This window comes from Cryptomeria japonica, unplaced genomic scaffold (assembly GCF_030272615.1).
Source record: "Cryptomeria japonica unplaced genomic scaffold, Sugi_1.0 HiC_scaffold_183, whole genome shotgun sequence".
NCBI lineage: Eukaryota > Viridiplantae > Streptophyta > Pinopsida > Cupressales > Cupressaceae > Cryptomeria > Cryptomeria japonica.
The window spans coordinates 107,483-122,500 of record NW_026729005.1 but is presented as its reverse complement, the minus strand read 5'-3'; the positions used below and the strand labels follow the sequence as shown (position 1 = coordinate 122,500).

Below are 15,018 nucleotides of genomic sequence, written 5' to 3'. Positions count from 1 at the left end.
GTGTGCTCCAAGGTGCGGCGTGCACGAAGTCGGACCCCGGTTTGCCCCGGGTGCGCACCTCGCGTGCACCTTGGTGCGCACACCTTGGCTGGGTTGCGCGCCCTGGTGGGCACCATGGTGCGCACCAAGGAGCGCTCCGAAGTGTGCTCCAAGGTGCGGCGTGCACGAAGTCGGAGCCCGGTTTGCCCCGGGTGCGCACCTCGCGTGCACCTTCGCCGCGGTGGGCACCATGGCGTGCACGAAGTCGGAGCCCGGTTTGCCCCGGGTGCGCACCTCGCGTGCACCTTCGCCGGGGTGGGCACCTTGGTGTGCAGACCTTGGCTGGGTTGCGCGCCCTGGTGGGCACCATGGTGCGCACCAAGGAGCGCTCCGAAGTGTGCTCCAAGGTGCGGCCTGCACGAAGTCGGAGCCCGGTTTGCCCCGGGTGTGCACCTCGGGTGGGCACCTTGGTGCGCATGCCTTGCCTGGGCTGCGCACCAGGGCGGGCTCAAGATGGCACCCGCGTTCCTTTTTTTTCACTATCTTTCAAAACGGAAATTTTAAAATCTCATTTTTTTTTGCCTTTTTCTGGAAATTAGTGAAGGCAGCGCATCAAAGGTGCGCACCTCGCTGCCCACCACGGTGCGCAACGCCGGTGGGCACCCGGGAGTGCTTCGAAGTGTGCTCCAAGGTGCTGCGTGCACGTTGTCGGAGCCCGGTTTGCCCCGGGTGCGCACCTCGCGTGCACCTTCGTCGGGGTGGGCACCTTGGCTGGGTTTGCCCCGGCTGCGCTCCGAAGCGGGGTTATTGGAGCGCCGCCTCTTTTTTTGTCGGAGCGTTTGGTGGGGTTTCTCGCATTGGCTCTTCCGAGGCCCGGTTGCCACCCTGGCGCGCACGAAGTCGGAAGTAGGGTTAATTGCCCGGGTGCGCACCTTTGCCAGGGTGGGCACCTTACCTGGGCTGCGCACCAGGGCGGGCTCAAGATGGCACGCGCGTTCCGTTTTTTTCACTATCTTTCAAAACGGAAATTTTAAAATCTCCTTTTTTTTTTGCCTTTTCTGGAAATTAGTGAAGGCAGCGCATCAAAGGTGCGCACCTCGCTGCCCACCTTGGTGTGCTCTGAGGTGCGCACCCGGGAGCGCTACGAAGTGTGCTCCAAGGTGCGGCGTGCACGTTGTCGGAGCCCGGTTTGCCCCGGGTGCGCACCTCGCCTGCACCTTGGCCGGGGTGGGCACCTTGGCTGGGTTTGCCCAGGGTGCGCTCCGAAGCGGGGTTACTGGAGCGCCCCCTCTTTTTTTGTCAGAGCGTTTGGTGGGGTTTCTCGCATTGGCTCTTCCCAGGCCCGGTTGTTGGGTGCGCTCCCACCCTGGCGCGCGCGAAGTTGGAAGTTGGGTTAATTGCCCGGGCGCGCACCTTCGCCAGGGTGGGCACCTTGGTGCGCACACCTTGGCTGGGCTGCGCACCAGGGCGGGCTCAAGATGGCACCAGCATTCCCTTTTTCTCACTATCTTTCAAAACGGAAATTTTAAAATCTCGTTTTTTTTTTGCCTTTTATGGAAATTAGTGAAGGCATCGCATCAAAGGTGCGCACCTCGCTGCCCACCTTGGTGTGCTCCGAGGTGCCCACCACGGTGCGCAACGCCGGTGCGAACCCGGGAGCGCCCCGATGTGTGCTCCAAGGTGCGGCGTGCACGAAGTCGGACCCCGGTTTGCCCCGGGTGCGCACCTCGCGTGCACCTTGGTGCGCACACCTTGGCTGGGTTGCGCGGCCTGGTGGGCACCATGGTGCGCACCAAGGAGCGCTCCGAAGTGTGCTCCAAGGTGCGGCGTGCACGAAGTCGGAGCCCGGTTTGCCCCGGGTACGCACCTCGCGTGCACCTTCGCCGGGGTGGGCACCTCGGCTGGGTTGCGCGCCCTGGTGCGCACCAAGGAGCGCTCCGAAGTGTGCTCCAAGGTGCGGCGTGCACGAAGTCGGAGCCCGGTTTGCCCCGGGTGCGCACCTCGCGTGCACCTTCGGCGGGGTTGCGCGCCCTGGTGGGCACCATGGTGCGCACCAAGGAGCGCTCCGAAGTGTGCTCCAAGGTGCGGCGTGCACGAAGTCGGAGCCCGGTTTGCCCCGGGTGCGCACCTCGCGTGCACCTTCGGCGGGGTTGCGCGCCCTGGTGGGCACCATGGTGCGCACCAAGGAGCGCTCCGAAGTGTGCTCCAAGGTGCGGCGTGCACGAAGTCGGAGCCCGGTTTGCCCCGGGTGCGCACCTCGCGTGCACCTTCGCCGCGGTGGGCACCATGGCGTGCACGAAGTCGGAGCCCGGTTTGCCCCGGGTGCGCACCTCGCGTGCACCTTCGCCGGGGTGGGCACCTCGGCTGGGTTGCGCGCCCTGGTGCGCACCAAGGAGCGCTCCGAAGTGTGCTCCAAGGTGCGGCGTGCACGAAGTCGGAGCCCGGTTTGCCCCGGGTGCGCACCTCGCGTGCACCTTCGCCAGGGTGGGCACCTCGGTGCGCACACCTTCTCAATGTTTTCTTGCCTTTTCTGGAAATTGGTGAAGGCAGCGCATCAAAGGTGCGCACCTCGGTGTGCTCCGAGGTGCGAACCCGAGAGCGCTCCGAGGTGCCCACGAAGTCGAAAGTCGGGTTAATTGCATTGTTTTCCCCGGGTGCGCTCCGAGGTGCGCAACATCGGCGCGCACCAAGGAGGGCTCCGAAGTGTGCTCCAAGGTGCGCACGATGGCGTGCACCTCTGGTGCGCACGATTCGGAGCTCGGTTTGACCGGGGTGCGCACACCTTGGCTGGGTTGCGCACCTTTTGTGCGCTCCAAGGTGCGCACGAAGTCGGAGCTCGGTTTGCCCCGGGTGCGCACCTTCGCCAGGGTGCGCACCTTGATGCGCACGCCTTGGCTGGGCTGCGCACCTTGGTGGGCGCCATGGTGCGCACCTTTCGTGCGCTCCAAGGTGCGCACGAAGTCGGAGCTCGGTTTGCCCCGGGTGCGCACCTTGGTGGGCGCCATGGTGCACTCCGAGGTGCCCAAGATTGGTGCGCACCAAGGAGCGCTCCGAAGTGCGCTCCAAGGTGCGCGCGAAGTCGAAAGTTGGGTTAATTGTCCGGTTTGCCTCGGGTGCGCACCTTGCGTGCACCTTCGCCAGGGTGGGCGCCTTGGTGCGCACACCTTGGCTGGGCTGCGCACACCTTGGCACCCGCGTTTCCTTCATTTTAAATTTTTTTTTTTTACAATCTCTCAAGTGGGAAATTCTATAATCTCAACTTTTTTTGCCTTTTCAGGAAACTTTTGAATGGAGCGCATCATTGGTGCGCTCCGAAGTGTGCTCCAAAGCTCTCTCCAGCTGCGTGCACCTGCCCCGGCCGCGCACCCGGCCCCGCCCAGCTTCGCTCACCTGTCCCGGGCGTCTGGTGCGGAACCTTAGAGTAAGAAACATCACCGTGCACCTTGGCCAACGTGCGCGACTCGACCGAGCGCGCACTGGCCGAGGTGCACACCGATTTCACCTGGGTGCGCGCGCAGCACCTCGGGCGCACCGGGGTGCGCGCACAACGCCCGGGTTGCACCGTGGCCTGTGTGCTCGGGGCGCCTCGGGTGCGCGCTCGGTGTCGCCCCCGCGCGCGCGGTAGTGCGGGCAGCGCACCCCGGCCCGGCCCGGCCCCGACGAGAACGCAAACGGGCAAAAGGTTTATTCAAATAGCATTGCGATGCCCGGCGAAAAACTAAAAAAGGGTGCAACACCGGGACTTCCCGGGAGGTCACCCATCCCAGTACTACTCCGGCCCAAGCGCGCTTAACTGCGGAGTTCTGATGGGATCCGGTGCACTAACGCTGGTATGATCGCACCCGTTATGAGCTTGTCGCAGTGTGTACTTAGCAAACCGCGACCCACGTGCGAATCCACCCCGGCCACCCACCCCCGTCGAGGTGCACACCCTCCCTCGCGAAGTGCGCCCCGTTCGCCAAGTGTGAGCCCTGCCCGGGTGCGCGCACCTTGCTAGGGCGTCGGGTGTGCACCCGGCCCGGCCTACGTGCGTGCACCTGTAGGGGGCGTCGTGTGCGTGCAGTGTCCCGTCTGCAACGCGGTGCCCACACACCACCTCGGGCGCAACGACCTGCGCTCACATGTGGGCCGAGTGCACCTTGGTGCATGTTCGGGGCGCCTCGGGTGCACGCTCGATCTTGCCCCGGTGCACCAAGGCGCTCGGTTTGCCCCGGGTGCGCACTTGGTGCAAGGTGGGCACCCAAAATAGGGATCAAGCACCAAAACACAAGTTTCGGGATGCAAAATGGGACCCAAGGACCACAAATGCGTTCCAAGACCCATGATGGGTCCACGAGAACAAAAATGTGTTCCGAGACTTAATAAACAAATATTGGGTTTTAGGAGAAGAAACATGCTCTGATGCCCAAAACGAGAATCGACCCCGAAAAGGCCACAGGCCAAAAGTGGGATGCGAGACAAAAAAAAATGGGACCCGAGGACCAAAATTGGGTTCCCAGGTCGAAGACAGGGCAACCGGACAAGAAACGACCTCTAAGGCTCGAAATGAGTCCCGACGACTAAAACTTGACAAGAAGCACCCATCAGGCACCCAACTCGACACCCATGGGATGCCGACCCACCCGGGCTTCCACCTAGCACACCTTGGCACCCACCCACCCTCGCACCCAACCTCGCACCCAACTTAGCACCTTTGAACCCACATTGGCACTCACCCTGACCCTGGCACCTTGGAACCCACATTGGCACTCACCTTGACCCTGGCACCCACCTTTGCACTCACCTTGGGACCCACCCTGGCTCCCACCTCGGCACCCACCCAGACACCCACCTTGGTTCCTTGGCACCCACCTTGGATCCTTGGCACCCACCCCGACACCCACCTTGGCACGCAACTTGGCTACTTGCCACCCACCTTGGCTCCTTGACGCCCACCCCGACAACCACCCCGTGACCTACCCTGGCTAGGGTTGGTGCACACCCACCCTGGTGCCCACCTTGGCACCCACCCTATGACCCACCTTGGCACGCACCTTAGTACCCACCCCGTTACCCACCCTAGGACCCACCCCGTGACCCACCTTGGCCAGGGTGGGTGCCTTGGTGCGCACAACTTGCCTGGGCTGCACACCAGGGCGGGCTCAAGATGGCACCCGCGTTCCGTTTTTTTCACTATCTTTCAAAACGGAAATTTTAAAATCTCATTTTTTTCTTTTTTTTGCCTTTTCTGGAAATTAGTGAAGGCAGCGCATCAAAGGTGCGCAATGCTGGTGCGAACCCGGGAGCGCTCCGATGTGTGCTCCAAGGTGCGGCGTGCACGAAGTCCGAGCCCGGTTTGCCCCGGGTGCGCACCTCGCGTGCACCTTCGCCGGGGTGAGCACCTTGGCTGGGTTGCGCGCCCTGGTGCGTACCAAGGAGCGCTCTGAAGTGTGCTCCAAGGTGCGGCGTGCACGAAGTCGGAGCCCGGTTTGCCCCGGGTGTGCACCTCGGGTGCGCACCTCGCGTGCACCTTCGCTGCGGTGGGCACCTTGGCTGGGTTGCGCGCCTTGGTGGGCACCATGCAGTGCACGAAGTCGGAGCCCGGTTTGCCCCGGGCGCGCACCTCCGCCAGGGTGGGCACCTTGGTGCGCACAACTTGCCTGGGCTGCGCATCAGGAAGGGCTCAAGATGGCACCCGCGTTCCGTTTTTTTCACTATCTTTCAGAACGGAAATTTTAAAATATCGTTTTTTTTTGCCTTTTCTGGAAATTAGTGAAGGCAGCGCATCAAAGGTGCGCAACGCTGGTGCGAACCTGGGAGCGCTCCGATGTGTGCTCCAAGGTGCGGCGTGCACGAAGTCGGAGCCCGGTTTGCCTCGGGTGCGCCCTGGTGGGCACCATGGTGCGCACCAAGGAGCGCTCCGAAGTGTGCTCCAAGGTGCGGCCTGCACGAAGTCGGAGCCCGGTTTGCCCCGGGTGTGCACCTCGGGTGGGCACCTTGGTGCGCATGCCTTGCCTGGGCTGCGCACCAGGGCGGGCTCAAGATGGCACCCGCGTTCCTTTTTTTTCACTATCTTTCAAAACGGAAATTTTAAAATCTCATTTTTTTTTGCCTTTTTCTGGAAATTAGTGAAGGCAGCGCATCAAAGGTGCGCACCTCGCTGCCCACCACGGTGCGCAACGCCGGTGGGCACCCGGGAGTGCTTCGAAGTGTGCTCCAAGGTGCTGCGTGCACGTTGTCGGAGCCCGGTTTGCCCCGGGTGCGCACCTCGCGTGCACCTTCGTCGGGGTGGGCACCTTGGCTTGGTTTGCCCCGGCTGCGCTCCGAAGCGGGGTTATTGGAGCGCCGCCTCTTTTTTTGTCGGAGCGTTTGGTGGGGTTTCTCGCATTGGCTCTTCCGAGGCCCGGTTGCCACCCTGGCGCGCACGAAGTCGGAAGTAGGGTTAATTGCCCGGGTGCGCACCTTTGCCAGGGTGGCACCTTACCTGGGCTGCGCACCAGGGCGGGCTCAAGATGGCACGCGCGTTCCGTTTTTTTCACTATCTTTCAAAACGGAAATTTTAAAATCTCCTTTTTTTTTTGCCTTTTCTGGAAATTAGTGAAGGCAGCGCATCAAAGGTGCGCACCTCGCTGCCCACCTTGGTGTGCTCTGAGGTGCGCACCCGGGAGCGCTACGAAGTGTGCTCCAAGGTGCGGCGTGCACGTTGTCGGAGCCCGGTTTGCCCCGGGTGCGCACCTCGCCTGCACCTTGGCCGGGGTGGGCACCTTGGCTGGGTTTGCCCAGGGTGCGCTCCGAAGCGGGGTTACTGGAGCGCCCCCTCTTTTTTTGTCAGAGAGTTTGGTGGGGTTTCTCGCATTGGCTCTTCCCAGGCCCGGTTGTTGGGTGCGCTCCCACCCTGGCGCGCGCGAAGTTGGAAGTTGGGTTAATTGCCCGGGCGCGCACCTTCGCCAGGGTGGGCACCTTGGTGCGCAAACCTTGGCTGGGCTGCGCACCAGGGCGGGCTCAAGATGGCACCAGCATTCCCTTTTTCTCACTATCTTTCAAAACGGAAATTTTAAAATCTCGTTTTTTTTTTGCCTTTTATGGAAATTAGTGAAGGCATCGCATCAAAGGTGCGCACCTCGCTGCCCACCTTGGTGTGCTCCGAGGTGCCCACCACGGTGCGCAACGCCGGTGCGAACCCGGGAGCGCCCCGATGTGTGCTCCAAGGTGCGGCGTGCACGAAGTCGGACCCCGGTTTGCCCCGGGTGCGCACCTCGCGTGCACCTTGGTGCGCACACCTTGGCTGGGTTGCGCGGCCTGGTGGGCACCATGGTGCGCACCAAGGAGCGCTCCGAAGTGTGCTCCAAGGTGCGGCGTGCACGAAGTCGGAGCCCGGTTTGCCCCGGGTGCGCACCTTCGCCGCGGTGGGCACCATGGCGTGCACGAAGTCGGAGCCCGGTTTGCCCCGGGTGCGCACCTCGCGTGCACCTTCGCCGGGGTGGGCACCTCGGCTGGGTTGCGCGCCCTGGTGCGCACCAAGGAGCGCTCTGAAGTGTGCTCCAAGGTGCGGCGTGCACGAAGTCGGAGCCCGGTTTGCCCCGGGTGTGCACCTCGGGTGCGCACCTCGCGTGCACCTTCGCTGCGGTGGGCACCTTGGCTGGGTTGCGCGCCTTGGTGGGCACCATGCAGTGCACGAAGTCGGAGCCCGGATTGCCCCGGGCGCGCACCTCCGCCAGGGTGGGCACCTTGGTGCGCACAACTTGCCTGGGCTGCGCACCAGGAAGGGCTCAAGATGGCACCCGCGTTCCGTTTTTTTCACTATCTTTCAGAACGGAAATTTTAAAATCTCGTTTTTTTTTGCCTTTTCTGGAAATTAGTGAAGGCAGCGCATCAAAGGTGCGCAACGCTGGTGCGAACCTGGGAGCGCTCCGATGTGTGCTCCAAGGTGCGGCGTGCACGAAGTCGGACCCCGGTTTGCCCCGGGTGCGCACCTCGCGTGCACCTTGGTGCGCACACCTTGGCTGGGTTGCGCGCCCTGGTGGGCACCATGGTGCGCACCAAGGAGCGCTCCGAAGTGTGCTCCAAGGTGCGGCGTGCACGAAGTCGGAGCCCGGTTTGCCCCGGGTGCGCACCTCGCGTGCACCTTCGCCGCGGTGGGCACCATGGCGTGCACGAAGTCGGAGCCCGGTTTGCCCCGGGTGCGCACCTCGCGTGCACCTTCGCCGGGGTGGGCACCTTGGTGTGCAGACCTTGGCTGGGTTGCGCGCCCTGGTGGGCACCATGGTGCGCACCAAGGAGCGCTCCGAAGTGTGCTCCAAGGTGCGGCCTGCACGAAGTCGGAGCCCGGTTTGCCCCGGGTGTGCACCTCGGGTGGGCACCTTGGTGCGCATGCCTTGCCTGGGCTGCGCACCAGGGCGGGCTCAAGATGGCACCCGCGTTCCTTTTTTTTCACTATCTTTCAAAACGGAAATTTTAAAATCTCATTTTTTTTTGCCTTTTTCTGGAAATTAGTGAAGGCAGCGCATCAAAGGTGCGCACCTCGCTGCCCACCACGGTGCGCAACGCCGGTGGGCACCCGGGAGTGCTTCGAAGTGTGCTCCAAGGTGCTGCGTGCACGTTGTCGGAGCCCGGTTTGCCCCGGGTGCGCACCTCGCGTGCACCTTCGTCGGGGTGGGCACCTTGGCTGGGTTTGCCCCGGCTGCGCTCCGAAGCGGGGTTATTGGAGCGCCGCCTCTTTTTTTGTCGGAGCGTTTGGTGGGGTTTCTCGCATTGGCTCTTCCGAGGCCCGGTTGCCACCCTGGCGCGCACGAAGTCGGAAGTAGGGTTAATTGCCCGGGTGCGCACCTTTGCCAGGGTGGGCACCTTACCTGGGCTGCGCACCAGGGCGGGCTCAAGATGGCACGCGCGTTCCGTTTTTTTCACTATCTTTCAAAACGGAAATTTTAAAATCTCCTTTTTTTTTTGCCTTTTCTGGAAATTAGTGAAGGCAGCGCATCAAAGGTGCGCACCTCGCTGCCCACCTTGGTGTGCTCTGAGGTGCGCACCCGGGAGCGCTACGAAGTGTGCTCCAAGGTGCGGCGTGCACGTTGTCGGAGCCCGGTTTGCCCCGGGTGCGCACCTCGCCTGCACCTTGGCCGGGGTGGGCACCTTGGCTGGGTTTGCCCAGGGTGCGCTCCGAAGCGGGGTTACTGGAGCGCCCCCTCTTTTTTTGTCAGAGCGTTTGGTGGGGTTTCTCGCATTGGCTCTTCCCAGGCCCGGTTGTTGGGTGCGCTCCCACCCTGGCGCGCGCGAAGTTGGAAGTTGGATTAATTGCCCGGGCGCGCACCTTCGCCAGGGTGGGCACCTTGGTGCGCACACCTTGGCTGGGCTGCGCACCAGGGCGGGCTCAAGATGGCACCAGCATTCCCTTTTTCTCACTATCTTTCAAAACGGAAATTTTAAAATCTCGTTTTTTTTTTGCCTTTTATGGAAATTAGTGAAGGCATCGCATCAAAGGTGCGCACCTCGCTGCCCACCTTGGTGTGCTCCGAGGTGCCCACCACGGTGCGCAACGCCGGTGCGAACCCGGGAGCGCCCCGATGTGTGCTCCAAGGTGCGGCGTGCACGAAGTCGGACCCCGGTTTGCCCCGGGTGCGCACCTCGCGTGCACCTTGGTGCGCACACCTTGGCTGGGTTGCGCGGCCTGGTGGGCACCATGGTGCGCACCAAGGAGCGCTCCGAAGTGTGCTCCAAGGTGCGGCGTGCACGAAGTCGGAGCCCGGTTTGCCCCGGGTACGCACCTCGCGTGCACCTTCGCCGGGGTGGGCACCTCGGCTGGGTTGCGCGCCCTGGTGCGCACCAAGGAGCGCTCCGAAGTGTGCTCCAAGGTGCGGCGTGCACGAAGTCGGAGCCCGGTTTGCCCCGGGTGCGCACCTTCGCCGCGGTGCGCACCATGGCGTGCACGAAGTCGGAGCCCGGTTTGCCCCGGGTGCGCACCTCGCGTGCACCTTCGGCGGGGTTGCGCGCCCTGGTGGGCACCATGGTGCGCACCAAGGAGCGCTCCGAAGTGTGCTCCAAGGTGCGGCGTGCACGAAGTCGGAGCCCGGTTTGCCCCGGGTGCGCACCTCGCGTGCACCTTCGGCGGGGTTGCGCGCCCTGGTGGGCACCATGGTGCGCACCAAGGAGCGCTCCGAAGTGTGCTCCAAGGTGCGGCGTGCACGAAGTCGGAGCCCGGTTTGCCCCGGGTGCGCACCTCGCGTGCACCTTCGCCGCGGTGGGCACCATGGCGTGCACGAAGTCGGAGCCCGGTTTGCCCCGGGTGCGCACCTCGCGTGCACCTTCGCCGGGGTGGGCACCTCGGCTGGGTTGCGCGCCCTGGTGCGCACCAAGGAGCGCTCCGAAGTGTGCTCCAAGGTGCGGCGTGCACGAAGTCGGAGCCCGGTTTGCCCCGGGTGCGCACCTCGCGTGCACCTTCGCCAGGGTGGGCACCTCGGTGCGCACACCTTCTCAATGTTTTCTTGCCTTTTCTGGAAATTGGTGAAGGCAGCGCATCAAAGGTGCGCACCTCGGTGTGCTCCGAGGTGCGAACCCGAGAGCGCTCCGAGGTGCCCACGAAGTCGAAAGTCGGGTTAATTGCATTGTTTTCCCCGGGTGCGCTCCGAGGTGCGCAACATCGGCGCGCACCAAGGAGGGCTCCGAAGTGTGCTCCAAGGTGCGCACGATGGCGTGCACCTCTGGTGCGCACGATTCGGAGCTCGGTTTGACCGGGGTGCGCACACCTTGGCTGGGTTGCGCACCTTTTGTGCGCTCCAAGGTGCGCACGAAGTCGGAGCTCGGTTTGCCCCGGGTGCGCACCTTCGCCAGGGTGCGCACCTTGATGCGCACGCCTTGGCTGGGCTGCGCACCTTGGTGGGCGCCATGGTGCGCACCTTTCGTGCGCTCCAAGGTGCGCACGAAGTCGGAGCTCGGTTTGCCCCGGGTGCGCACCTTGGTGGGCGCCATGGTGCACTCCGAGGTGCCCAAGATTGGTGCGCACCAAGGAGCGCTCCGAAGTGCGCTCCAAGGTGCGCGCGAAGTCGAAAGTTGGGTTAATTGTCCGGTTTGCCTCGGGTGCGCACCTTGCGTGCACCTTCGCCAGGGTGGGCGCCTTGGTGCGCACACCTTGGCTGGGCTGCGCACACCTTGGCACCCGCGTTTCCTTCATTTTAAATTTTTTTTTTTTACAATCTCTCAAGTGGGAAATTCTATAATCTCAACTTTTTTTGCCTTTTCAGGAAACTTTTGAATGGAGCGCATCATTGGTGCGCTCCGAAGTGTGCTCCAAAGCTCTCTCCAGCTGCGTGCACCTGCCCCGGCCGCGCACCCGGCCCCGCCCAGCTTCGCTCACCTGTCCCGGGCGTCTGGTGCGGAACCTTAGAGTAAGAAACATCACCGTGCACCTTGGCCAACGTGCGCGACTCGACCGAGCGCGCACTGGCCGAGGTGCACACCGATTTCACCTGGGTGCGCGCGCAGCACCTCGGGCGCACCGGGGTGCGCGCACAACGCCCGGGTTGCACCGTGGCCTGTGTGCTCGGGGTGCCTCGGGTGCGCGCTCGGTGTCGCCCCCGCGCGCGCGGTAGTGCGGGCAGCGCACCCCGGCCCGGCCCGGCCCCGACGAGAACGCAAACGGGCAAAAGGTTTATTCAAATAGCATTGCGACGCCCGGCGAAAAACTAAAAAAGGGTGCAACACCGGGACTTCCCGGGAGGTCACCCATCCCAGTACTACTCCGGCCCAAGCGCGCTTAACTGCGGAGTTCTGATGGGATCCGGTGCACTAATGCTGGTATGATCGCACCCGTTATGAGCTTGTCGCAGTGTGTACTTAGCAAACCGCGACCCACGTGCGAATCCACCCCGGCCACCCACCCCCGTCGAGGTGCACACCCTCCCTCGCGAAGTGCGCCCCGTTCGCCAAGTGTGAGCCCTGCCCGGGTGCGCGCACCTTGCTAGGGCGTCGGGTGTGCACCCGGCCCGGCCTACGTGCGTGCACCTGGAGGGGGCGTCGTGTGCGTGCAGTGTCCCGTCTGCAACGCGGTGCCCACACACCACCTCGGGCGCAACGACCTGCGCTCACATGTGGGCCGAGTGCACCTTGGTGCATGTTCGGGGCGCCTCGGGTGCACGCTCGATCTTGCCCCGGTGCACCAAGGCGCTCGGTTTGCCCCGGGTGCGCACTTGGTGCAAGGTGGGCACCCAAAATAGGGATCAAGCACCAAAACACAAGTTTCGGGATGCAAAATGGGACCCAAGGACCACAAATGCGTTCCAAGACCCATGATGGGTCCACGAGAACAAAAATGTGTTCCGAGACTTAATAAACAAATATTGGGTTTTAGGAGAAGAAACATGCTCTGATGCCCAAAACGAGAATCGACCCCGAAAAGGCCACAGGCCAAAAGTGGGATGCGAGACAAAAAAAAATGGGACCCGAGGACCAAAATTGGGTTCCCAGGTCGAAGACAGGGCAACCGGACAAGAAACGACCTCTAAGGCTCGAAATGAGTCCCGACGACTAAAACTTGACAAGAAGCACCCATCAGGCACCCAACTCGACACCCATGGGATGCCGACCCACCCGGGCTTCCACCTAGCACACCTTGGCACCCACCCACCCTCGCACCCAACCTCGCACCCAACTTAGCACCTTTGAACCCACATTGGCACTCACCCTGACCCTGGCACCTTGGAACCCACATTGGCACTCACCTTGACCCTGGCACCCACCTTTGCACTCACCTTGGGACCCACCCTGGCTCCCACCTCGGCACCCACCCAGACACCCACCTTGGTTCCTTGGCACCCACCTTGGATCCTTGGCACCCACCCCGACACCCACCTTGGCACGCAACTTGGCTACTTGCCACCCACCTTGGCTCCTTGACGCCCACCCCGACAACCACCCCGTGACCTACCCTGGCTAGGGTTGGTGCACACCCACCCTGGTGCCCACCTTGGCACCCACCCTATGACCCACCTTGGCACGCACCTTAGTACCCACCCCGTTACCCACCCTAGGACCCACCCCGTGACCCACCTTGGCCAGGGTGGGTGCACCCACCCTGGTGCCCACCTTGGCACCCACCCATCCTAGCACCCAGCCTGTGACCGGGCTTGGAACCCAACCTTGCACCCGCACCCGTCTTGGCCAGTGTGGGTGCGCACCCATCCTGGCACCCACGTTGTGACACACCCTTTAACCCACGCACCCTAGCACCCACGTTGGCACCCACCTTGGAACCCAACCTAGCAACTTGGCACCCACCCCGTGACCCACCTTGGCATCCACCATAGCAGTCGCCGACTTGGCACCCACCTCGGCACCCACCTTGACACTTGTGGACCCACCTTGCCACTCACCCTAGCATCGACCCATCCTAGCACCCACCCTGGCACCTTTGCACCCTAGCACTCACCCATCCTAGCACCTAACCTGTGACCCACCTTGACACTCACCCTCGCACCCACCTTGGAACCCAACCTAGCACCCACCCACCCTGACACCAACCCTAGCACCTACCCACCCTTGCACCCACCCTGTGACCCATCTTGGCACCCACCCATCCTACCACTCAACCTATCACCCACCTTCTCACCCACCTTGGCATCCACCTTAGCACCCACCCACACTGGCACCTTGGCACCCACCTCGGGCAAGGTGGGTGCACACCCACCCTGGCACCCAATTTAGAACCCACCGAGCATGTTACCCACCTTGGCACCCACATTGCAGCCCACCCTAGTACCCACCCTATGACCCACATTGGCATCCACACCCTAGCACCCAGGCACCTCGACACCCGCCTTGACACCCACCCTAGCACTGAACCTGTGACCCACCTTGGAACTCACCCTAGAACCCACCCACCCTGTGAACCACCTTGGCATCCACCTTAGCACCCACCCACCTTGGCACCCACTCTAGCACTCACCCATCCTAACACCCAACTTGTTACCCACCTTGGCACCCGCCCTCGCGTCCACCTTGAAACCCACCCTAGCACCCACCCACGCAGGAGCCCACCTTGGCACCCAACCTAACACCCACGCATCCTGGCACCCAACTTGTGACCCACCTTGGAACCCACCCTAGTACCCACCTTTGAACCCACTATATCACCAACCCACCTTGGCACCCACCCTATGACCCTCTTTGGAATCCACCCTAGCACGCACCCACCCTGGCACCCACCATGGAGCGCACCCTAGCACCCACCCACCTCGGCACGCACCTCAACACCCACCTTGGTGTGCGCACTGCGCCAACCTCTCAAAGACCCTATGTGGTGCGCTCCAAAGTGTACACCTTTGGTGCGCTCCAAGGTGCGCACCTTTGGTGCACACCGAGGTGCACACCAAAGTGTGCACCGAGGTGAGCACCAAAGTGCACTCCAGGGTGCACACCAAGGCGTGCACCTTTGGTGCGGTCAATGCAAACGAATTCGGAAGTTGGGGTCGATGTCCTAATCGCTGCTGCAGACTACACGTATGAGAATCGGACAAATAGCTTTATATAGGGGAGGTGTTGCGTTTGATGGGTCGACTCCCCTGGTTGTGTGCACTGCACCAACTTCAAAGACCCTGTCTTGTTTAAGAAGTCAAAAGTTGGGGTGGATGTCCTAATCATTGCTGCAGTCTATGCATGTATGAGAATCAGACAAATAGCTTATATAGGGGAGGTGTTGCATTCGGTGGGTTGACTCCCCTGGTTGTGCGCACTGCGCCAACCTCAAAGACCCCGCATAGCAGAAGAAGTCGGAAGTCGGATTTTGGTGAGCACCAAGGCGTGCACCTTTGGTGCGGTCAACGCAGACGAATTCAGAAGTTGGGGTGGATGTCCTAATCGTTGTTGCAGGCTACACATGTATGAGAATCAGACAAATAGCTTATATAGGGGAGGTGTTGGGTTTGATGGGTCAACTCCCTTGGTTGTGCGCATTACGCCAACCTCAAAGACCTTGTTTTCGTTAAGAAGTCAAAAGTTGGGGTCAATGTCCTAATGGCTCCTGCAGGCTACACATGTATGAGAATCGGACAAATAGCTTATATAGGGGAGGTG

At 62.3% G+C, this 15,018-nt stretch overlaps 2 non-coding genes across 2 annotated transcripts; both read right to left on the bottom strand.

Annotated features, from left to right (window-relative positions):
- Window positions 1–3,704: 3,704 nt before the first annotated feature.
- On the bottom strand, window positions 3,705–3,823 carry LOC131867780 (5S ribosomal RNA). The gene has a single exon (XR_009366312.1). It is a non-coding gene; the product is annotated as a 5S ribosomal RNA (ribosomal RNA).
- Window positions 3,824–11,640: 7,817 nt separating this feature from the next.
- Window positions 11,641–11,759, bottom strand: LOC131867745 (5S ribosomal RNA). The gene has a single exon (XR_009366277.1). It is a non-coding gene; the product is annotated as a 5S ribosomal RNA (ribosomal RNA).
- Between the last annotated feature and the right edge of the window lie 3,259 nt (window positions 11,760–15,018).